Source organism: Vicugna pacos, unplaced genomic scaffold, assembly GCF_048564905.1.
Source record: "Vicugna pacos unplaced genomic scaffold, VicPac4 scaffold_20, whole genome shotgun sequence".
Lineage (NCBI taxonomy): Eukaryota > Metazoa > Chordata > Mammalia > Artiodactyla > Camelidae > Vicugna > Vicugna pacos.
The window spans coordinates 91,732,314-91,751,035 of NW_027328741.1; the positions used below are offsets into that span (position 1 = coordinate 91,732,314).

The 18,722-nt window shown below is 44.9% G+C and overlaps 2 long non-coding RNA genes across 2 annotated transcripts; both read left to right on the forward strand.

Annotated features, from left to right (window-relative positions):
• Positions 1-3,911: 3,911 nt before the first annotated feature.
• LOC140693745 (uncharacterized) lies at positions 3,912-8,858 on the forward strand. Its single transcript, XR_012069443.1, has 3 exons — positions 3,912-4,070; positions 8,444-8,514; positions 8,723-8,858. It is a non-coding gene; the product is annotated as an uncharacterized lncRNA (long non-coding RNA).
• A 351-nt stretch (positions 8,859-9,209) lies between these two features.
• Positions 9,210-14,145, forward strand: LOC140693739 (uncharacterized). Its single transcript, XR_012069437.1, has 3 exons — positions 9,210-9,368; positions 13,741-13,811; positions 14,020-14,145. It is a non-coding gene; the product is annotated as an uncharacterized lncRNA (long non-coding RNA).
• The last annotated feature ends 4,577 nt before the right edge of the window (positions 14,146-18,722 follow it).

Below are 18,722 nucleotides of genomic sequence, written 5' to 3' on the forward strand. Positions count from 1 at the left end.
CCTCCAGGTGCATTTTAAATCACTCGGATATTCGTGAACTTTGTTGATTTGAATCATACAGCTGCTGGTAGGTCTATTGGGATTCCACCTCCTTCGGATGCTGTGTAATTCCTGAATTCGCATAGATGATTCTTTCTTGGCTTTCAGCAAGTTTCAGTCTGATTTTTCTACAGATAAATTTTCAGACATTTTTTGTTTCTTTATCTCTTGCTTTTCCATCTGGGACTCATGATTTCTATTCTTTCATGCCCTGTCTTAACCCAGGGTTCAACTGCAATGTTTTCATTTGTTTGCACTTGCTTTCCTATGTCTGCTTCTGACCGAGGTTTTTCTCTTCCCCTGTCTTCACAGTCATTCACGCGTCCCTCTGCATTATCTAGTCTGCTTAGGACTGAACTTTAGCCTAGATATAATCACATCCATTGAGTTTCCTGATATTTTTTGGCTCGTCTTTAGACATTCTCTTAAACTATTCTGGTATTCTGCCTTTTGTGATTCTGAGACACTGGTGTTCTTCAGTGTTTTCCTGACCTTCATTTTCAACACTTGTTCTGGATAGCGTTTTGCAGACTAGTTGTTTGAAAGCTTATCTTTTGCGCCTTCAATATCTTTGGAACTGAAAATGGTACTTCCTGTTTCTTTTACTGTTCTTCTTCATCTCTACTGGTCAGGTAATATCAGGTATCTAATGTAGACTTCTAGGGCTTTGTTAATTGAAAATTTTAGACTCTTGTCTCTACGCAATTCCTTGGGATTTCTGTGAGGACAATTTCTCCTAGGCATTGATGCCATAACCTGTACCTGTGTGTGTTGTTTAGTGTATCTCCAATTGCTGGTGTTGCATTAGTTGTGATGAACAACCCATACTACTTCGATTAGCATAACTTCATTTTGATTATACTTATCTCACACTTCTGAAAGTGCACAGGACACTTCCTCTTGTGGAAATGAAGCTTCTAAAAGTTCTCAGCTCTGCATTCTTCTCTATGTCATTTTGGAGTGTTTCCAAAACAGCAAACTGAGAGTGCTCTGCTGCTTTTTATTGCCACGGGAATGTCCCAATGAAATCAGTTCTTTCCAGAGCTTCTCTGTCTACAGAAACACCAGTGGAAGCATATCTATGGATGTCACATATCAGGGCCTGCTGGAATGATCCCGCAGACCTTCCTTGTTGTCCTAGGTGCCGTACCGTGCCGGTGCCATCCAAAATGTAGCATCCGCTTTTGGGAGATAGTGCTGAAGGGAATGCTTCCTCTTCTCACGCTGTGGACTTGGACCACTCTTCCTTGTCCTCTCATCCTTGTGGCACGGGTGCACGAAGGCAACCACAGAGTTGTTGCGCATCCTGTGACTCAAACCAAACCATAATCCCAGCCCAGGTTATGAATGTAGCATATCCTAAGGCTTTTCATTCTGATTTCAAATTCAAGGCCCCCTGGATCCCTCAGACCAGATGCACGATATCTCTGATTCAGCCCCACACGTGCTCTATTGGCAAAATTCCCAATTGGTCCCTGGTCCTGCAGATGTACTGGGTGTGGCCATGGGACATATCGGTAATCGCAACCGCGCGACCAGTGTGGTTGATTTATTATTGGTACACAGTTCGGTTTGCTCTCTTGATTCGACCCACCACATCCCACAACGCACTCCAGATCCATGAGACTCAGCGTGTGCCATCATCCGTAGCTCTATGCCTCACTGACCATTGCCTCTGCTACCTCAAATTTGGCAGCTGGGATCTTGGTCTCAGAATTAACTGTGGGGATATTTTGCGCTGGTTTCTTTGAGTTCTCTCAGCCAAGCATCTGCTGTGCACTCTTGTAAATCTCAGCACATCACCTTCAAACCCATGTCTCCTGTCCGCTTGAGAGTGTGCGTCCAAGTTAAACAGAGTTTCACCCTCGTTGCTCCATCACCAGGGGTCCGAACCTGCACTGGTTTCCATTCCCTGCTTTGCATTCTCCTGCTTCCAGGTGTCCTGAGGCCTCATCCTGTCTTTGGGAGTAACAGACCTCTCTTCGGCCAGTGTCCTATGCTAAGGGCTGGGTGAGTGGATGTTTCCATTGCTCTGTACATGGGAGCGAGTGAGTGCAGGTTGCACTTCTTCTCTGCCAACTGGGCATCGATGAATCAACACTATCCAGATACATTTCACAGAAATGTGATATTTGCTTAGCTCTTTGTTTCTATACAGCCGTGGTGGGAGGGATTGTCCGAAGACAACTATTTTGACATTGTGTTGATATCCCATTTGCAGTCTTTAAGAAGTTTAACAGAACTCATTTACATGTTTTGGGAGTTATACGAAAATGGAGTTATTTTTTGAAACACACTAAATCGACCTAGAAGCCAGACTTGTCAATTTTGGTAACATTGTGTCAGCTCTACGGAAAAGCTAGACAGATAGAATGCAAACTAGCAGTCCAAACTGTTCAAGGGGTCATGTCAGCTCTTTAAGGTTGAAGCCTCCGAAACCAACAGGAACCATGAAATAACTTTTGGAAACATGGAATAACCCCCAACCTTGGATACACTTGTGCATGTGGTGCCCTGTATCCCAATGACACCTACTGGACAATGTTGGCATTTCAAGGGGTAACATCCCTCTCTAGGAAAATACAAGAGGAACCAAACCAAATATATACATTTAGGTTTGAATCCAAAAGCACCTAGAGGCATTCTAGCTAGGAGAATCCTGCTGCAGTTATGCTAGTCTATTGAGAACCAGGTGTTTTTCTATCAGTGTTGAGAACGCTTAATCATCCGATCCTGTAGTTTAAAGCCATTTAACGCAACCAAGTCTGCACCCCCATGATATAGTGCCCCCGGGGGCTTGACTCAAGTGAAAGACGATCCACATAAGCTGTGTCTTTAATGTCATTGGCGACTTTTACAGTTCAGTTCACTTTCTGACTGGCACTATTTACCTTCACTGTCTTGAAAAACTGAAGCCTAATACAGATTCATGTTCAGTCAAAGATTCCCCTCACTTACCACACTCCCTTCACCCCAGGGAAGACATAAACACAACATTTGCTGAATCTAGCGGAAGGACATCGTTTCTAGGTGTGAGCTAAGTATTCAGTTTTATCTATTTCAGCCGAGACTATTTGACCTTTAAGGTGTTCACTGTTGTTCACAGAGAGTGAAGCTGGAGGAACTCTGATTCTAGGAGGGGCTTGCTCTTCTCGTAATGGCTTCATTGCAGCTCAGGTACTGATCCTTCAAAATGGATGCCTGAGTGGAGGGGAGGCAAGGGCAAGTGCTCACTAGCTAGGCCCAAACCTGGGAAAAGGCTTACCTGGGCTTGTTGAATTTTGGTCTGAATGGCTTGGGAATGCCCCTTGGGACGTGTGGATTCTCACGACCTCTTCCAAGAACAGGAGCGTTTTGATCATCTCTGCCATTTCTTCTCCTTCAGACGTCAGGGACCTTGGACCCGTTATTGGAGAAGAGAATTGAGGAACTTCCTCAAGTCCACGTTGGCACTCCGTATGTTTCTGCCTGTATCAGTGAGTTTCAATATGTCTCATGAATGTCTTTTGAGCCTGGTATCCTCTACAGCTGTCTCCACGCCAGTATTCTCCATTGTAGCAGAACATCTCTCATCCATGTGTTCGCATCTCTCCTCAATCCGTGCAGCCAGCTTATCGGCCAGCTTCTCTTCGTGTCTCCCCTAAAGTCGACTTCACCAGGACTGGGCAAGTCTGAAAGTACCTCGGAGCCTGACCAGTAAGCTGATGACAGGCAGATCTTCCACTGTCTGCCCTTTCAGGTTCTGGAAACTGACCTGTGACCTCAGGTCTTTGGGCAGCAGCAGTATCTCGAACTTACACAGCTTCCCGGACCAAACACCTAAGCCAAGCTCCACAGAGGGCGGCAGCCCCGCCATCACACTGATCCACCCACAGAACTCTGCCCGGTTACCTAGGATCCAACAGCCACAACAAGCCTCGCGGTAAACACCAACATTCCACCTGGAATCCAACCGCTAACTGCCATCCCCAATGGCTGCTGCATCTTGTCAGTGTTGGGGGAGGGGCTGCATCCGACGAGAGGTTCCTAAGGTAAATGTGATTCTACCCACTAGCGTCCCATGGGCCTTTCTTCTTCCCTCTTTCCTTTTGTTCAGAGCTCTATGCACCGTACCAATGGAGGGAAGTGTGTCCCTTTTCAGTTGATGGTTTCACACGTCTTTAAACTTTCTAACAGTTCACAGTACACAGGGACCCACTAAAGGAGACTTATGTTCCTATAATATCCGTACACCCGGAATACATATGCGTCGCCTGAGTTCTGCTGAAACACCCACACTCTCAGGACATGGATCCATTGGATTCATGGGGGCTGAAATTCCAAGAAATGAAACCAACCCCAATGTGCACTTTGCTGTCGGTCTCTTTTGCACTTAGTACACTTTGGCAGAGCTACTTGCCTTTGTTATAGGCTTCTTACATTTCTTCTCTACGTAGCCTAGAATATGGCATTCCTTCATCCTGTTGGAAGACATACAAGTCTACATCACGGACTAGGAAACCATTTGATTCCAAATCGGCATTAGTGTTAGGTCACGATATGCTCTTATGAATCAAAATTTACGAATATGAATGCACGCTTCTGATTTCCGAATACAAGTGTGCTGAGTACATGCAAGCCACGATACTGGGTCGATGCGTTCTGAATGACCCTTGACCTCACCTTGAGTATTTTCTTTTGAATACTCATGGTTCCCTTTGTATATGTCAGCCAACCATACCATTTTGGTGCTTGTTTGTTGGTTTGATTCTTTGTTGGTCTTCTTCTCGCTTGTTTTGCAAACACGTCAGGCCATGCATCTCTCCTTTCGCTTCAAACAGAGTCAAATAAGCTGATTCACTTAAGAGAGTGCTTCCAATCACCTATGATTTCCTGCTTCCCTCTCCCATCTTTAGGGTTTTGATGTCCTCCTTAAGTTCTTCTTCTTTCTTCTCTGCCACACATGCTCTTCTTGCATTTCCAATAATGGTTTCTTCTTTCCATTCCATCTTGCTGCTTTTCTATTCAGGGGAGTTTTCTCAACCTTTCTTTTAGAAAAACTTTTGAACTGCTGAATTCTTTTAAGATTTGCCGGTCTGTAGAATTCTCTAGCTCTGCCGTTATTTGAAATGGTGTTCATGTGGCATAGGCTACCCTAGGTGGCAGCATTTGGCCATTCAGGATATGGTCTGTGTCCTGGCACTCCTCCCTGTCCTGCAATATTGCTGCCGAGATATCAGCTGAAACCCCTCTGGAGGTTTCCTTGTGACTATGTTGTTTCCTCCAGGTGCATTTTAAATCACTCGGATATTCGTGAACTTTGTTGATTTGAATCATACAGCTGCTGGTAGGTCTATTGGGATTCCACCTCCTTCGGATGCTGTGTAATTCCTGAATTCGCATAGATGATTCTTTCTTGGCTTTCAGCAAGTTTCAGTCTGATTTTTCTACAGATAAATTTTCAGACATTTTTTGTTTCTTTATCTCTTGCTTTTCCATCTGGGACTCATGATTTCTATTCTTTCATGCCCTGTCTTAACCCAGGGTTCAACTGCAATGTTTTCATTTGTTTGCACTTGCTTTCCTATGTCTGCTTCTGACCGAGGTTTTTCTCTTCCCCTGTCTTCACAGTCATTCACGCGTCCCTCTGCATTATCTAGTCTGCTTAGGACTGAACTTTAGCCTAGATATAATCACATCCATTGAGTTTCCTGATATTTTTTGGCTCGTCTTTAGACATTCTCTTAAACTATTCTGGTATTCTGCCTTTTGTGATTCTGAGACACTGGTGTTCTTCAGTGTTTTCCTGACCTTCATTTTCAACACTTGTTCTGGATAGCGTTTTGCAGACTAGTTGTTTGAAAGCTTATCTTTTGCGCCTTCAATATCTTTGGAACTGAAAATGGTACTTCCTGTTTCTTTTACTGTTCTTCTTCATCTCTACTGGTCAGGTAATATCAGGTATCTAATGTAGACTTCTAGGGCTTTGTTAATTGAAAATTTTAGACTCTTGTCTCTACGCAATTCCATGGGATTTCTGTGAGGACAATTTCTCCTAGGCATTGATGCCATAACCTGTACCTGTGTGTGTTGTTTGGTATATCTCCAATTGCTGGTGTTGCATTAGTTGTGATGAACAACCCATACTACTTCGATTAGCATAACTTCATTTTGATTATACTTATCTCACACTTCTGAAAGTGCACAGGACACTTCCTCTTGTGGAAATGAAGCTTCTAAAAGTTCTCAGCTCTGCATTCTTCTCTATGTCATTTTGGAGTGTTTCCAAAACAGCAAACTGAGAGTGCTCTGCTGCTTTTTATTGCCACGGGAATGTCCCAATGAAATCAGTTCTTTCCAGAGCTTCTCTGTCTACAGAAACACCAGTGGAAGCATATCTATGGATGTCACATATCAGGGCCTGCTGGAAAGATCCCGCAGACCTTCCTTGTTGTCCTAGGTGCCGTACCGTGCCGGTGCCATCCAAAATGTAGCATCCGCTTTTGGGAGATAGTGCTGAAGGGAATGCTTCCTCTTCTCACGCTGTGGACTTGGACCACTCTTCCTTGTCCTCTCATCCTTGTGGCACGGGTGCACGAAGGCAACCACAGAGTTGTTGCGCATCCTGTGACTCAAACCAAACCATAATCCCAGCCCAGGTTATGAATGTAGCATATCCTAAGGCTTTTCATTCTGATTTCAAATTCAAGGCCCCCTGGATCCCTCAGACCAGATGCACGATATCTCTGATTCAGCCCCACACGTGCTCTATTGGCAAAATTCCCAATTGGTCCCTGGTCCTGCAAATGTACTGGGTGTGGCCATGGGACATATCGGTAATCGCAACCGCGTGACCAGTGTGGTTGATTTATTATTGGTACACAGTTCGGTTTGCTCTCTTGATTCGACCCACCACATCCCACAACGCACTCCAGATCCCTGAGACTCAGCGTGTGCCATCATCCGTAGCTCTATGCCTCACTGACCATTGCCTCTGCTACCTCAAATTTGGCAGCTGGGATCTTGGTCTCAGAATTAACTGTGGGGATATTTTGCGCTGGTTTCTTTGAGTTCTCTCAGCCAAGCTTCTGCTGTGCACTCTTGTAAATCTCAGCACATCACCTTCAAACCCATGTCTCCTGTCCGCTTGAGAGTGTGCGTCCAAGTTAAACAGAGTTTCACCCTCGTTGCTCCATCACCAGGGGTCCGAACCTGCACTGGTTTCCATTCCCTGCTTTGCATTCTCCTGCTTCCAGGTGTCCTGAGGCCTCATCCTGTCTTTGGGAGTAACAGACCTCTCTTCGGCCAGTGTCCTATGCTAAGGGCTGGGTGAGTGGATGTTTCCATTGCTCTGTACATGGGAGCGAGTGAGTGCAGGTTGCACTTCTTCTCTGCCAACTGGGCATCGATGAATCAACACTATCCAGATACATTTCACAGAAATGTGATATTTGCTTAGCTCTTTGTTTCTATACAGCCGTGGTGGGAGGGATTGTCCGAAGACAACTATTTTGACATTGTGTTGATATCCCATTTGCAGTCTTTAAGAAGTTTAACAGAACTCATTTACATGTTTTGGGAGTTATACGAAAATGGAGTTATTTTTTGAAACACACTAAATCGACCTAGAAGCCAGACATGTCAATTTTGGTAACATTGTGTCAGCTCTACGGAAAAGCTAGACAGATAGAATGCAAACTAGCAGTCCAAACTGTTCAAGGGGTCATGTCAGCTCTTTAAGGTTGAAGCCTCCGAAACCAACAGGAACCATGAAATAACTTTTGGAAACATGGAATAACCCCCAACCTTGGATACACTTGTGCATGTGGTGCCCTGTATCCCAATGACACCTACTGGCCAATGTTGGCATTTCAAGGGGTAACATCCCTCTCTAGGAAAATACAAGAGGAAACAAACCAAATATATACATTTAGGTTTGAATCCAAAAGCACCTAGAGGCATTCTAGCTAGGAGAATCCTGCTGCAGTTATGCTAGTCTATTGAGAACCAGGTGTTTTTCTATCAGTGTTGAGAACGCTTAATCATCCGATCCTGTAGTTTAAAGCCATTTAACGCATCCAAGTCTGCACCCCCATGATATAGTGCCCCCGGGGGCTTGACTCAAGTGAAAGATGATCCACATAAGCTGTGTCTTTAATGTCATTGGCGACTTTTACAGTTCAGTTCACTTTCTGACTTGTACTATTTACCTTCACTGTCTTGAAAAATTGAAGCCTAATACAGATTCATGTTCAGTCAAAGATGCCCCTCACTTACCACACTCCCTTCACCCCAGGGAAGACATAAACACAACATTTGCTGAATCTAGCGGAAGGACATCGTTTCTAGGTGTGAGCTAAGTATTCAATTTTATCTATTTCAGCCGAGACTATTTGACCTTTAAGGTGTTCACTGTTGTTCACAGAGAGTGAAGCTGGAGGAACTCTGATTCTAGGAGGGGCTTGCTCTTCTCGTAATGGCTTCATTGCAGCTCAGGTACTGATCCTTCAAAATGGATGCCTGAGTGGAGGGGAGGCAAGGGCAAGTGCTCACTAGCTAGGCCCAAACCTGGGAAAAGGCTTACCTGGGCTTGTTGAATTTTGGTCTGAATGGCTTGGGAATGCCCCTTGGGACGTGTGGATTCTCACGACCTCTTCCAAGAACAGGAGCGTTTTGATCATCTCTGCCATTTCTTCTCCTTCAGACGTCAGGGACCTTGGACCCGTTATTGGAGAAGAGAATTGAGGAACTTCCTCAAGTCCACGTTGGCACTCCGTATGTTTCTGCCTGTATCAGTGAGTTTCAATATGTCTCATGAATGTCTTTTGAGCCTGGTATCCTCTACAGCTGTCTCCACGCCAGTATTCTCCATTGTAGCAGAACATCTCTCATCCATGTGTTCGCATCTCTCCTCAATCCGTGCAGCCAGCTTATCGGCCAGCTTCTCTTCGTGTCTCCCCTAAAGTCGACTTCACCAGGACTGGGCAAGTCTGAAAGTACCTCGGAGCCTGACCAGTAAGCTGATGACAGGCAGATCTTCCACTGTCTGCCCTTTCAGGTTCTGGAAACTGACCTGTGACCTCAGGTCTTTGGGCAGCAGCAGTATCTCGAACTTACACAGCTTCCCGGACCAAAGACCTAAGCCAAGCTCCACAGAGGGCGGCAGCCCCTCCATCACACTGATCCACCCACAGAACTCTGCCCGGTTACCTAGGATCCAACAGCCACAACAAGCCTCGCGGTAAACACCAACATTCCACCTGGAATCCAACCGCTAACTGCCATCCCCAATGGCTGCTGCATCTTGTCAGTGTTGGGGGAGGGGCTGCATCCGACGAGAGGTTCCTAAGGTAAATGTGATTCTACCCACTAGCGTCCCATGGGCCTTTCTTCTTCCCTCTTTCCTTTTGTTCAGAGCTCTATGCACCGTACCAATGGAGGGAAGTGTGTCCCTTTTCAGTTGATGGTTTCACACGTCTTTAAACTTTCTAACAGTTCACAGTACACAGGGACCCACTAAAGGAGACTTATGTTCCTATAATATCCGTACACCCGGAATACATATGCGTCGCCTGATTTCTGCTGAAACACCCACACTCCCAGGACATGGATCCATTGGATTCATGGGGGCTGAAATTCCAAGAAATGAAACCAACCCCAATGTGCACTTTGCTGTCGGTCTCTTTTGCACTTAGTACACTTTGGCAGAGCTACTTGCCTTTGTTATAGGCTTCTTACATTTCTTCTCTACGTAGCCTAGAATATGGCATTCCTTCATCCTGTTGGAAGACATACAAGTCTACATCACGGACTAGGAAACCATTTGATTCCAAATCGGCATTAGTGTTAGGTCACGATATGCTCTTATGAATCAAAATTTACGAATATGAATGCACGCTTCTGATTTCCGAATACAAGTGTGCTGAGTACATGCAAGCCACGATACTGGGTCGATGCGTTCTGAATGACCCTTGACCTCACCTTGAGTATTTTCTTTTGAATACTCATGGTTCCCTGTGTATATGTCAGCCAACCATACCATTTTGGTGCTTGTTTGTTGGTTTGATTCTTTGTTGGTCTTCTTCTCGCTTGTTTTGCAAACACGTCAGGCCATGCATCTCTCCTTTCGCTTCAAACAGAGTCAAATAAGCTGATTCACTTAAGAGAGTGCTTCCAATCACCTATGATTTCCTGCTTCCCTCTCCCATCTTTAGGGTTTTGATGTCCTCCTTAAGTTCTTCTTCTTTCTTCTCTGCCACACATGCTCTTCTTGCATTTCCAATAATGGTTTCTTCTTTCCATTCCATCTTGCTGCTTTTCTATTCAGGGGAGTTTTCTCAACCTTTCTTTTAGAAAAACTTTTGAACTGCTGAATTCTTTTAAGATTTGCCGGTCTGTAGAATTCTCTAGCTCTGCCGTTATTTGAAATGGTGTTCATGTGGCATAGGCTACCCTAGGTGGCAGCATTTGGCCATTCAGGATATGGTCTGTGTCCTGGCACTCCTCCCTGTCCTGCAATATTGCTGCCGAGATATCAGCTGAAACCCCTCTGGAGGTTTCCTTGTGACTATGTTGTTTCCTCCAGGTGCATTTTAAATCACTCGGATATTCGTGAACTTTGTTGATTTGAATCATACAGCTGCTGGTAGGTCTATTGGGATTCCACCTCCTTCGGATGCTGTGTAATTCCTGAATTCGCATAGATGATTCTTTCTTGGCTTTCAGCAAGTTTCAGTCTGATTTTTCTACAGATAAATTTTCAGACATTTTTTGTTTCTTTATCTCTTGCTTTTCCATCTGGGACTCATGATTTCTATTCTTTCATGCCCTGTCTTAACCCAGGGTTCAACTGCAATGTTTTCATTTGTTTGCACTTGCTTTCCTATGTCTGCTTCTGACCGAGGTTTTTCTCTTCCCCTGTCTTCACAGTCATTCACGCGTCCCTCTGCATTATCTAGTCTGCTAAGGACTGAATTTTAGCCCTGATATTATCACAACCATTGAGTTTCCTGATATTTTTGGCTCGTGTTGAGACTTTCTCTTCCCCTTTTCTGGTATTCTGCCTTTTGTGATTCTGAGACACTGGTGTTCTTCAGTGTTTTCCTGACCTTCATTTTCAACACTTGTTCTGGATAGCGTTTTGCAGACTAGTTGTTTGAAAGCTTATCTTTTGCGCCTTCAATATCTTTGGAACTGAAAATGGTACTTCCTGTTTCTTTTACTGTTCTTCTTCATCTCTACTGGTCAGGTAATATCAGGTATCTAATGTAGACTTCTAGGGCTTTGTTAATTGAAAATTTTAGACTCTTGTCTCTACGCAATTCCATGGGATTTCTGTGAGGACAATTTCTCCTAGGCATTGATGCCATAACCTGTACCTGTGTGTGTTGTTTGATATATCTCCAATTGCTGGTGTTGCATTAGTTGTGATGAACAACCCATACTACTTCGATTAGCATAACTTCATTTTGATTATACTTATCTCACACTTCTGAAAGTGCACAGGACACTTCCTCTTGTGGAAATGAAGCTTCTAAAAGTTCTCAGCTCTGCATTCTTCTCTATGTCATTTTGGAGTGTTTCCAAAACAGCAAACTGAGAGTGCTCTGCTGCTTTTTATTGCCACGGGAATGTCCCAATGAAATCAGTTCTTTCCAGAGCTTCTCTGTCTACAGAAACACCAGTGGAAGCATATCTATGGATGTCACATATCAGGGCCTGCTGGAATGATCCCGCAGACCTTCCTTGTTGTCCTAGGTGCCGTACCGTGCCGGTGCCATCCAAAATGTAGCATCCGCTTTTGGGAGATAGTGCTGAAGGGAATGCTTCCTCTTCTCACGCTGTGGACTTGGACCACTCTTCCTTGTCCTCTCATCCTTGTGGCACGGGTGCACGAAGGCAACCACAGAGTTGTTGCGCATCCTGTGACTCAAACCAAACCATAATCCCAGCCCAGGTTATGAATGTAGCATATCCTAAGGCTTTTCATTCTGATTTCAAATTCAAGGCCCCCTGGATCCCTCAGACCAGATGCACGATATCTCTGATTCAGCCCCACACGTGCTCTATTGGCAAAATTCCCAATTGGTCCCTGGTCCTGCAGATGTACTGGGTGTGGCCATGGGACATATCGGTAATCGCAACCGCGCGACCAGTGTGGTTGATTTATTATTGGTACACAGTTCGGTTTGCTCTCTTGATTCGACCCACCACATCCCACAACGCACTCCAGATCCCTGAGACTCAGCGTGTGCCATCATCGGTAGCTCTATGCCTCACTGACCATTGCCTCTGCTACCTCAAATTTGGCAGCTGGGATCTTGGTCTCAGAATTAACTGTGGGGATATTTTGCGCTGGTTTCTTTGAGTTCTCTCAGCCAAGCATCTGATGTGCACTCTTGTAAATCTCAGCACATCACCTTCAAACCCATGTCTCCTGTCCGCTTGAGAGTGTGCGTCCAAGTTAAACAGAGTTTCACCCTCGTTGCTCCATCACCAGGGGTCCGAACCTGCACTGGTTTCCATTCCCTGCTTTGCATTCTCCTGCTTCCATGTGTCCTGAGGCCTCATCCTGTCTTTGGGAGTAACAGACCTCTCTTCGGCCAGTGTCCTATGCTAAGGGCTGGGTGAGTGGATGTTTCCATTGCTCTGTACATGGGAGCGAGTGAGTGCAGGTTGCACTTCTTCTCTGCCAACTGGGCATCGATGAATCAACACTATCCAGATACATTTCACAGAAATGTGATATTTGCTTAGCTCTTTGTTTCTATACAGCCGTGGTGGGAGGGATTGTCCGAAGACAACTATTTTGACATTGTGTTGATATCCCATTTGCAGTCTTTAAGAAGTTTAACAGAACTCATTTACATGTTTTGGGAGTTATACGAAAATGGAGTTATTTTTTGAAACACACTAAATCGACCTAGAAGCCAGACTTGTCAATTTTGGTAACATTGTGTCAGCTCTACGGAAAAGCTAGACAGATAGAATGCAAACTAGCAGTCCAAACTGTTCAAGGGGTCATGTCAGCTCTTTAAGGTTGAAGCCTCCGAAACCAACAGGAACCATGAAATAACTTTTGGAAACATGGAATAACCCCCAACCTTGGATACACTTGTGCATGTGGTGCCCTGTATCCCAATGACACCTACTGGACAATGTTGGCATTTCAAGGGGTAACATCCCTCTCTAGGAAAATACAAGAGGAAACAACCCAAATATATACATTTAGGTTTGAATCCAAAAGCACCTAGAGGCATTCTAGCTAGGAGAATCCTGCTGCAGTTATGCTAGTCTATTGAGAACCAGGTGTTTTTCTATCAGTGTTGAGAACGCTTAATCATCCGATCCTGTAGTTTAAAGCCATTTAACGCAACCAAGTCTGCACCCCCATGATATAGTGCCCCCGGGGGCTTGACTCAAGTGAAAGACGATCCACATAAGCTGTGTCTTTAATGTCATTGGCGACTTTTACAGTTCAGTTCACTTTCTGACTGGCACTATTTACCTTCACTGTCTTGAAAAACTGAAGCCTAATACAGATTCATGTTCAGTCAAAGATTCCCCTCACTTACCACACTCCCTTCACCCCAGGGAAGACATAAACACAACATTTGCTGAATCTAGCGGAAGGACATCGTTTCTAGGTGTGAGCTAAGTATTCAATTTTATCTATTTCAGCCGAGACTATTTGACCTTTAAGGTGTTCACTGTTGTTCACAGAGAGTGAAGCTGGAGGAACTCTGATTCTAGGAGGGGCTTGCTCTTCTCGTAATGGCTTCATTGCAGCTCAGGTACTGATCCTTCAAAATGGATGCCTGAGTGGAGGGGAGGCAAGGGCAAGTGCTCACTAGCTAGGCCCAAACCTGGGAAAAGGCTTACCTGGGCTTGTTGAATTTTGGTCTGAATGGCTTGGGAATGCCTCTTGGGACGTGTGGATTCTCACGACCTCTTCCAAGAACAGGAGCGTTTTGATCATCTCTGCCATTTCTTCTCCTTCAGACGTCAGGGACCTTGGACCCGTTATTGGAGAAGAGAATTGAGGAACTTCCTCAAGTCCACGTTGGCACTCCGTATGTTTCTGCCTGTATCAGTGAGTTTCAATATGTCTCATGAATGTCTTTTGAGCCTGGTATCCTCTACAGCTGTCTCCACGCCAGTATTCTCCATTGTAGCAGAACATCTCTCATCCATGTGTTCGCATCTCTCCTCAATCCGTGCAGCCAGCTTATCGGCCAGCTTCTCTTCGTGTCTCCCCTAAAGTCGACTTCACCAGGACTGGGCAAGTCTGAAAGTACCTCGGAGCCTGACCAGTAAGCTGATGACAGGCAGATCTTCCACTGTCTGCCCTTTCAGGTTCTGGAAACTGACCTGTGACCTCAGGTCTTTGGGCAGCAGCAGTATCTCGAACTTACACAGCTTCCCGGACCAAAGACCTAAGCCAAGCTCCACAGAGGGCGGCAGCCCCTCCATCACACTGATCCACCCACAGAACTCTGCCCGGTTACCTAGGATCCAACAGCCACAACAAGCCTCGCGGTACACACCAACATTCCACCTGGAATCCAACCGCTAACTGCCATCCCCAATGGCTGCTGCATCTTGTCAGTGTTGGGGGAGGGGCTGCATCCGACGAGAGGTTCCTAAGGTAAATGTGATTCTACCCACTAGCGTCCCATGGGCCTTTCTTCTTCCCTCTTTCCTTTTGTTCAGAGCTCTATGCACCGTACCAATGGAGGGAAGTGTGTCCCTTTTCAGTTGATGGTTTCACACGTCTTTAAACTTTCTAACAGTTCACAGTACACAGGGACCCATTAAAGGAGACTTATGTTCCTATAATATCCGTACACCCGGAATACATATGCGTCGCCTGATTTCTGCTGAAACACCCACACTCTCAGGACATGGATCCATTGGATTCATGGGGGCTGAAATTCCAAGAAATGAAACCAACCCCAATGTGCACTTTGCTGTCGGTCTCTTTTGCACTTAGTACACTTTGGCAGAGCTACTTGCCTTTGTTATAGGCTTCTTACATTTCTTCTCTACGTAGCCTAGAATATGGCATTCCTTCATCCTGTTGGAAGACATACAAGTCTACATCACGGACTAGGAAACCATTTGATTCCAAATCGGCATTAGTGTTAGGTCACGATATGCTCTTATGAATCAAAATTTACGAATATGAATGCACGCTTCTGATTTCCGAATACAAGTGTGCTGAGTACATGCAAGCCACGATACTGGGTCGATGCGTTCTGAATGACCCTTGACCTCACCTTGAGTATTTTCTTTTGAATAATCATGGTTCCCTTTGTATATGTCAGCCAACCATACCATTTTGGTGCTTGTTTGTTGGTTTGATTCTTTGTTGGTCTTCTTCTCGCTTGTTTTGCAAACACGTCAGGCCATGCATCTCTCCTTTCGCTTCAAACAGAGTCAAATAAGCTGATTCACTTAAGAGAGTGCTTCCAATCACCTATGATTTCCTGCTTCCCTCTCCCATCTTTAGGGTTTTGATGTCCTCCTTAAGTTCTTCTTCTTTCTTCTCTGCCACACATGCTCTTCTTGCATTTCCAATAATGGTTTCTTCTTTCCATTCCATCTTGCTGCTTTTCTATTCAGGGGAGTTTTCTCAACCTTTCTTTTAGAAAAACTTTTGAACTGCTGAATTCTTTTAAGATTTGCCGGTCTGTAGAATTCTCTAGCTCTGCCGTTATTTGAAATGGTGTTCATGTGGCATAGGCTACCCTAGGTGGCAGCATTTGGCCATTCAGGATATGGTCTGTGTCCTGGCACTCCTCCCTGTCCTGCAATATTGCTGCCGAGATATCAGCTGAAACCCCTCTGGAGGTTTCCTTGTGACTATGTTGTTTCCTCCAGGTGCATTTTAAATCACTCGGATATTCGTGAACTTTGTTGATTTGAATCATACAGCTGCTGGTAGGTCTATTGGGATTCCACCTCCTTCGGATGCTGTGTAATTCCTGAATTCGCATAGATGATTCTTTCTTGGCTTTCAGCAAGTTTCAGTCTGATTTTTCTACAGATAAATTTTCAGACATTTTTTTGTTTCTTTATCTCTTGCTTTTCCATCTGGGACTCATGATTTCTATTCTTTCATGCCCTGTCTTAACCCAGGGTTCAACTGCAATGTTTTCATTTGTTTGCACTTGCTTTCCTATGTCTGCTTCTGACCGAGGTTTTTCTCTTCCCCTGTCTTCACAGTCATTCACGCGTCCCTCTGCATTATCTAGTCTGCTAAGGACTGAATTTTAGCCCTGATATTATCACAACCATTGAGTTTCCTGATATTTTTGGCTCGTGTTGAGACTTTCTCTTCCCCTTTTCTGGTATTCTGCCTTTTGTGATTCTGAGACACTGGTGTTCTTCAGTGTTTTCCTGACCTTCATTTTCAACACTTGTTCTGGATAGCGTTTTGCAGACTAGTTGTTTGAAAGCTTATCTTTTGCGCCTTCAATATCTTTGGAACTGAAAATGGTACTTCCTGTTTCTTTTACTGTTCTTCTTCATCTCTACTGGTCAGGTAATATCAGGTATCTAATGTAGACTTCTAGGGCTTTGTTAATTGAAAATTTTAGACTCTTGTCTCTACGCAATTCCTTGGGATTTCTGTGAGGACAATTTCTCCTAGGCATTGATGCCATAACCTGTACCTGTGTGTGTTGTTTGGTATATCTCCAATTGCTGGTGTTGCATTAGTTGTGATGAACAACCCATACTACTTCGATTAGCATAACTTCATTTTGATTATACTTATCTCACACTTCTGAAAGTGCACAGGACACTTCCTCTTGTGGAAATGAAGCTTCTAAAAGTTCTCAGCTCTGCATTCTTCTCTATGTCATTTTGGAGTGTTTCCAAAACAGCAAACTGAGAGTGCTCTGCTGCTTTTTATTGCCACGGGAATGTCCCAATGAAATCAGTTCTTTCCAGAGCTTCTCTGTCTACAGAAACACCAGTGGAAGCATATCTATGGATGTCACATATCAGGGCCTGCTGGAATGATCCCGCAGACCTTCCTTGTTGTCCTAGGTGCCGTACCGTGCCGGTGCCATCCAAAATGTAGCATCCGCTTTTGGGAGATAGTGCTGAAGGGAATGCTTCCTCTTCTCACGCTGTGGACTTGGACCACTCTTCCTTGTCCTCTCATCCTTGTGGCACGGGTGCACGAAGGCAACCACAGAGTTGTTGCGCATCCTGTGACTCAAACCAAACCATAATCCCAGCCCAGGTTATGAATGTAGCATATCCTAAGGCTTTTCATTCTGATTTCAAATTCAAGGCCCCCTGGATCCCTCAGACCAGATGCACGATATCTCTGATTCAGCCCCACACGTGCTCTATTGGCAAAATTCCCAATTGGTCCCTGGTCCTGCAGATGTACTGGGTGTGGCCATGGGACATATCGGTAATCGCAACCGCGCGACCAGTGTGGTTGATTTATTATTGGTACACAGTTCGGTTTGCTCTCTTGATTCGACCCACCACATCCCACAACGCACTCCAGATCCATGAGACTCAGCGTGTGCCATAATCCGTAGCTCTATGCCTCACTGACCATTGCCTCTGCTACCTCAAATTTGGCAGCTGGGATCTTGGTCTCAGAATTAACTGTGGGGATATTTTGCGCTGGTTTCTTTGAGTTCTCTCAGCCAAGCATCTGATGTGCACTCTTGTAAATCTCAGCACATCACCTTCAAACCCATGTCTCCTGTCCGCTTGAGAGTGTGCGTCCAAGTTAAACAGAGTTTCACCCTTGTTGCTCCATCACCAGGGGTCCGAACCTGCACTGGTTTCCATTCCCTGCTTTGCATTCTCCTGCTTCCAGGTGTCCTGAGGCCTCATCCTGTCTTTGGGAGTAACAGACCTTTCTTCGGCCAGTGTCCTATGCTAAGGGCTGGGTGAGTGGATGTTTCCATTGCTCTGTACATGGGAGCGAGTGAGTGCAGGTTGCACTTCTTCTCTGCCAACTGGGCATCGATGAATCAACACTATCCAGATACATTTCACAGAAATGTGATATTTGCTTAGCTCTTTGTTTCTATACAGCCGTGGTGGGAGGGATTGTCCGAAGACAACTATTTTGACATTGTGTTGATATCCCATTTGCAGTCTTTAAGAAGTTTAACAGAACTCATTTACATGTTTTGGGAGTTATACGAAAATGGAGTTATTTTTTGAAACACACTAAATCGACCTAGAAGCCAGACTTGTCAATTTTGGTAACATTGTGTCAGCTCTACGGAAAAGCTAGACAGATAGAATGCAAACTAGCAGTCCAAACTGTTCAAGGGGTCATGTCAGCTCTTTAAGGTTGAAGCCTCCGAAACCAACAGGAACCATGAAATAACTTTTGGAAACATGGAATAACCCCCAACCTTGGATACACTTGTGCATGTGGTGCCCTATATCCCAATGACACCTACTGGCCAATGTTGGCATTTCAAGGGGTAACATCCCTCTCTAGGAAAATACAAGAGGAAACAACCCAAATATATACATTTATGTTTGAATCCAAAAGCACCTAGAGGCATTCTAGCTAGGAGAATCCTGCTGCAGTTATGCTAGTCTATTGAGAACCAGGTGTTTTTCTATCAGTGTTGAGAACGCTTAATCATCCGATCCTGTAGTTTAAAGCCATTTAACGCAACCAAGTCTGCACCCCCATGATATAGTGCCCC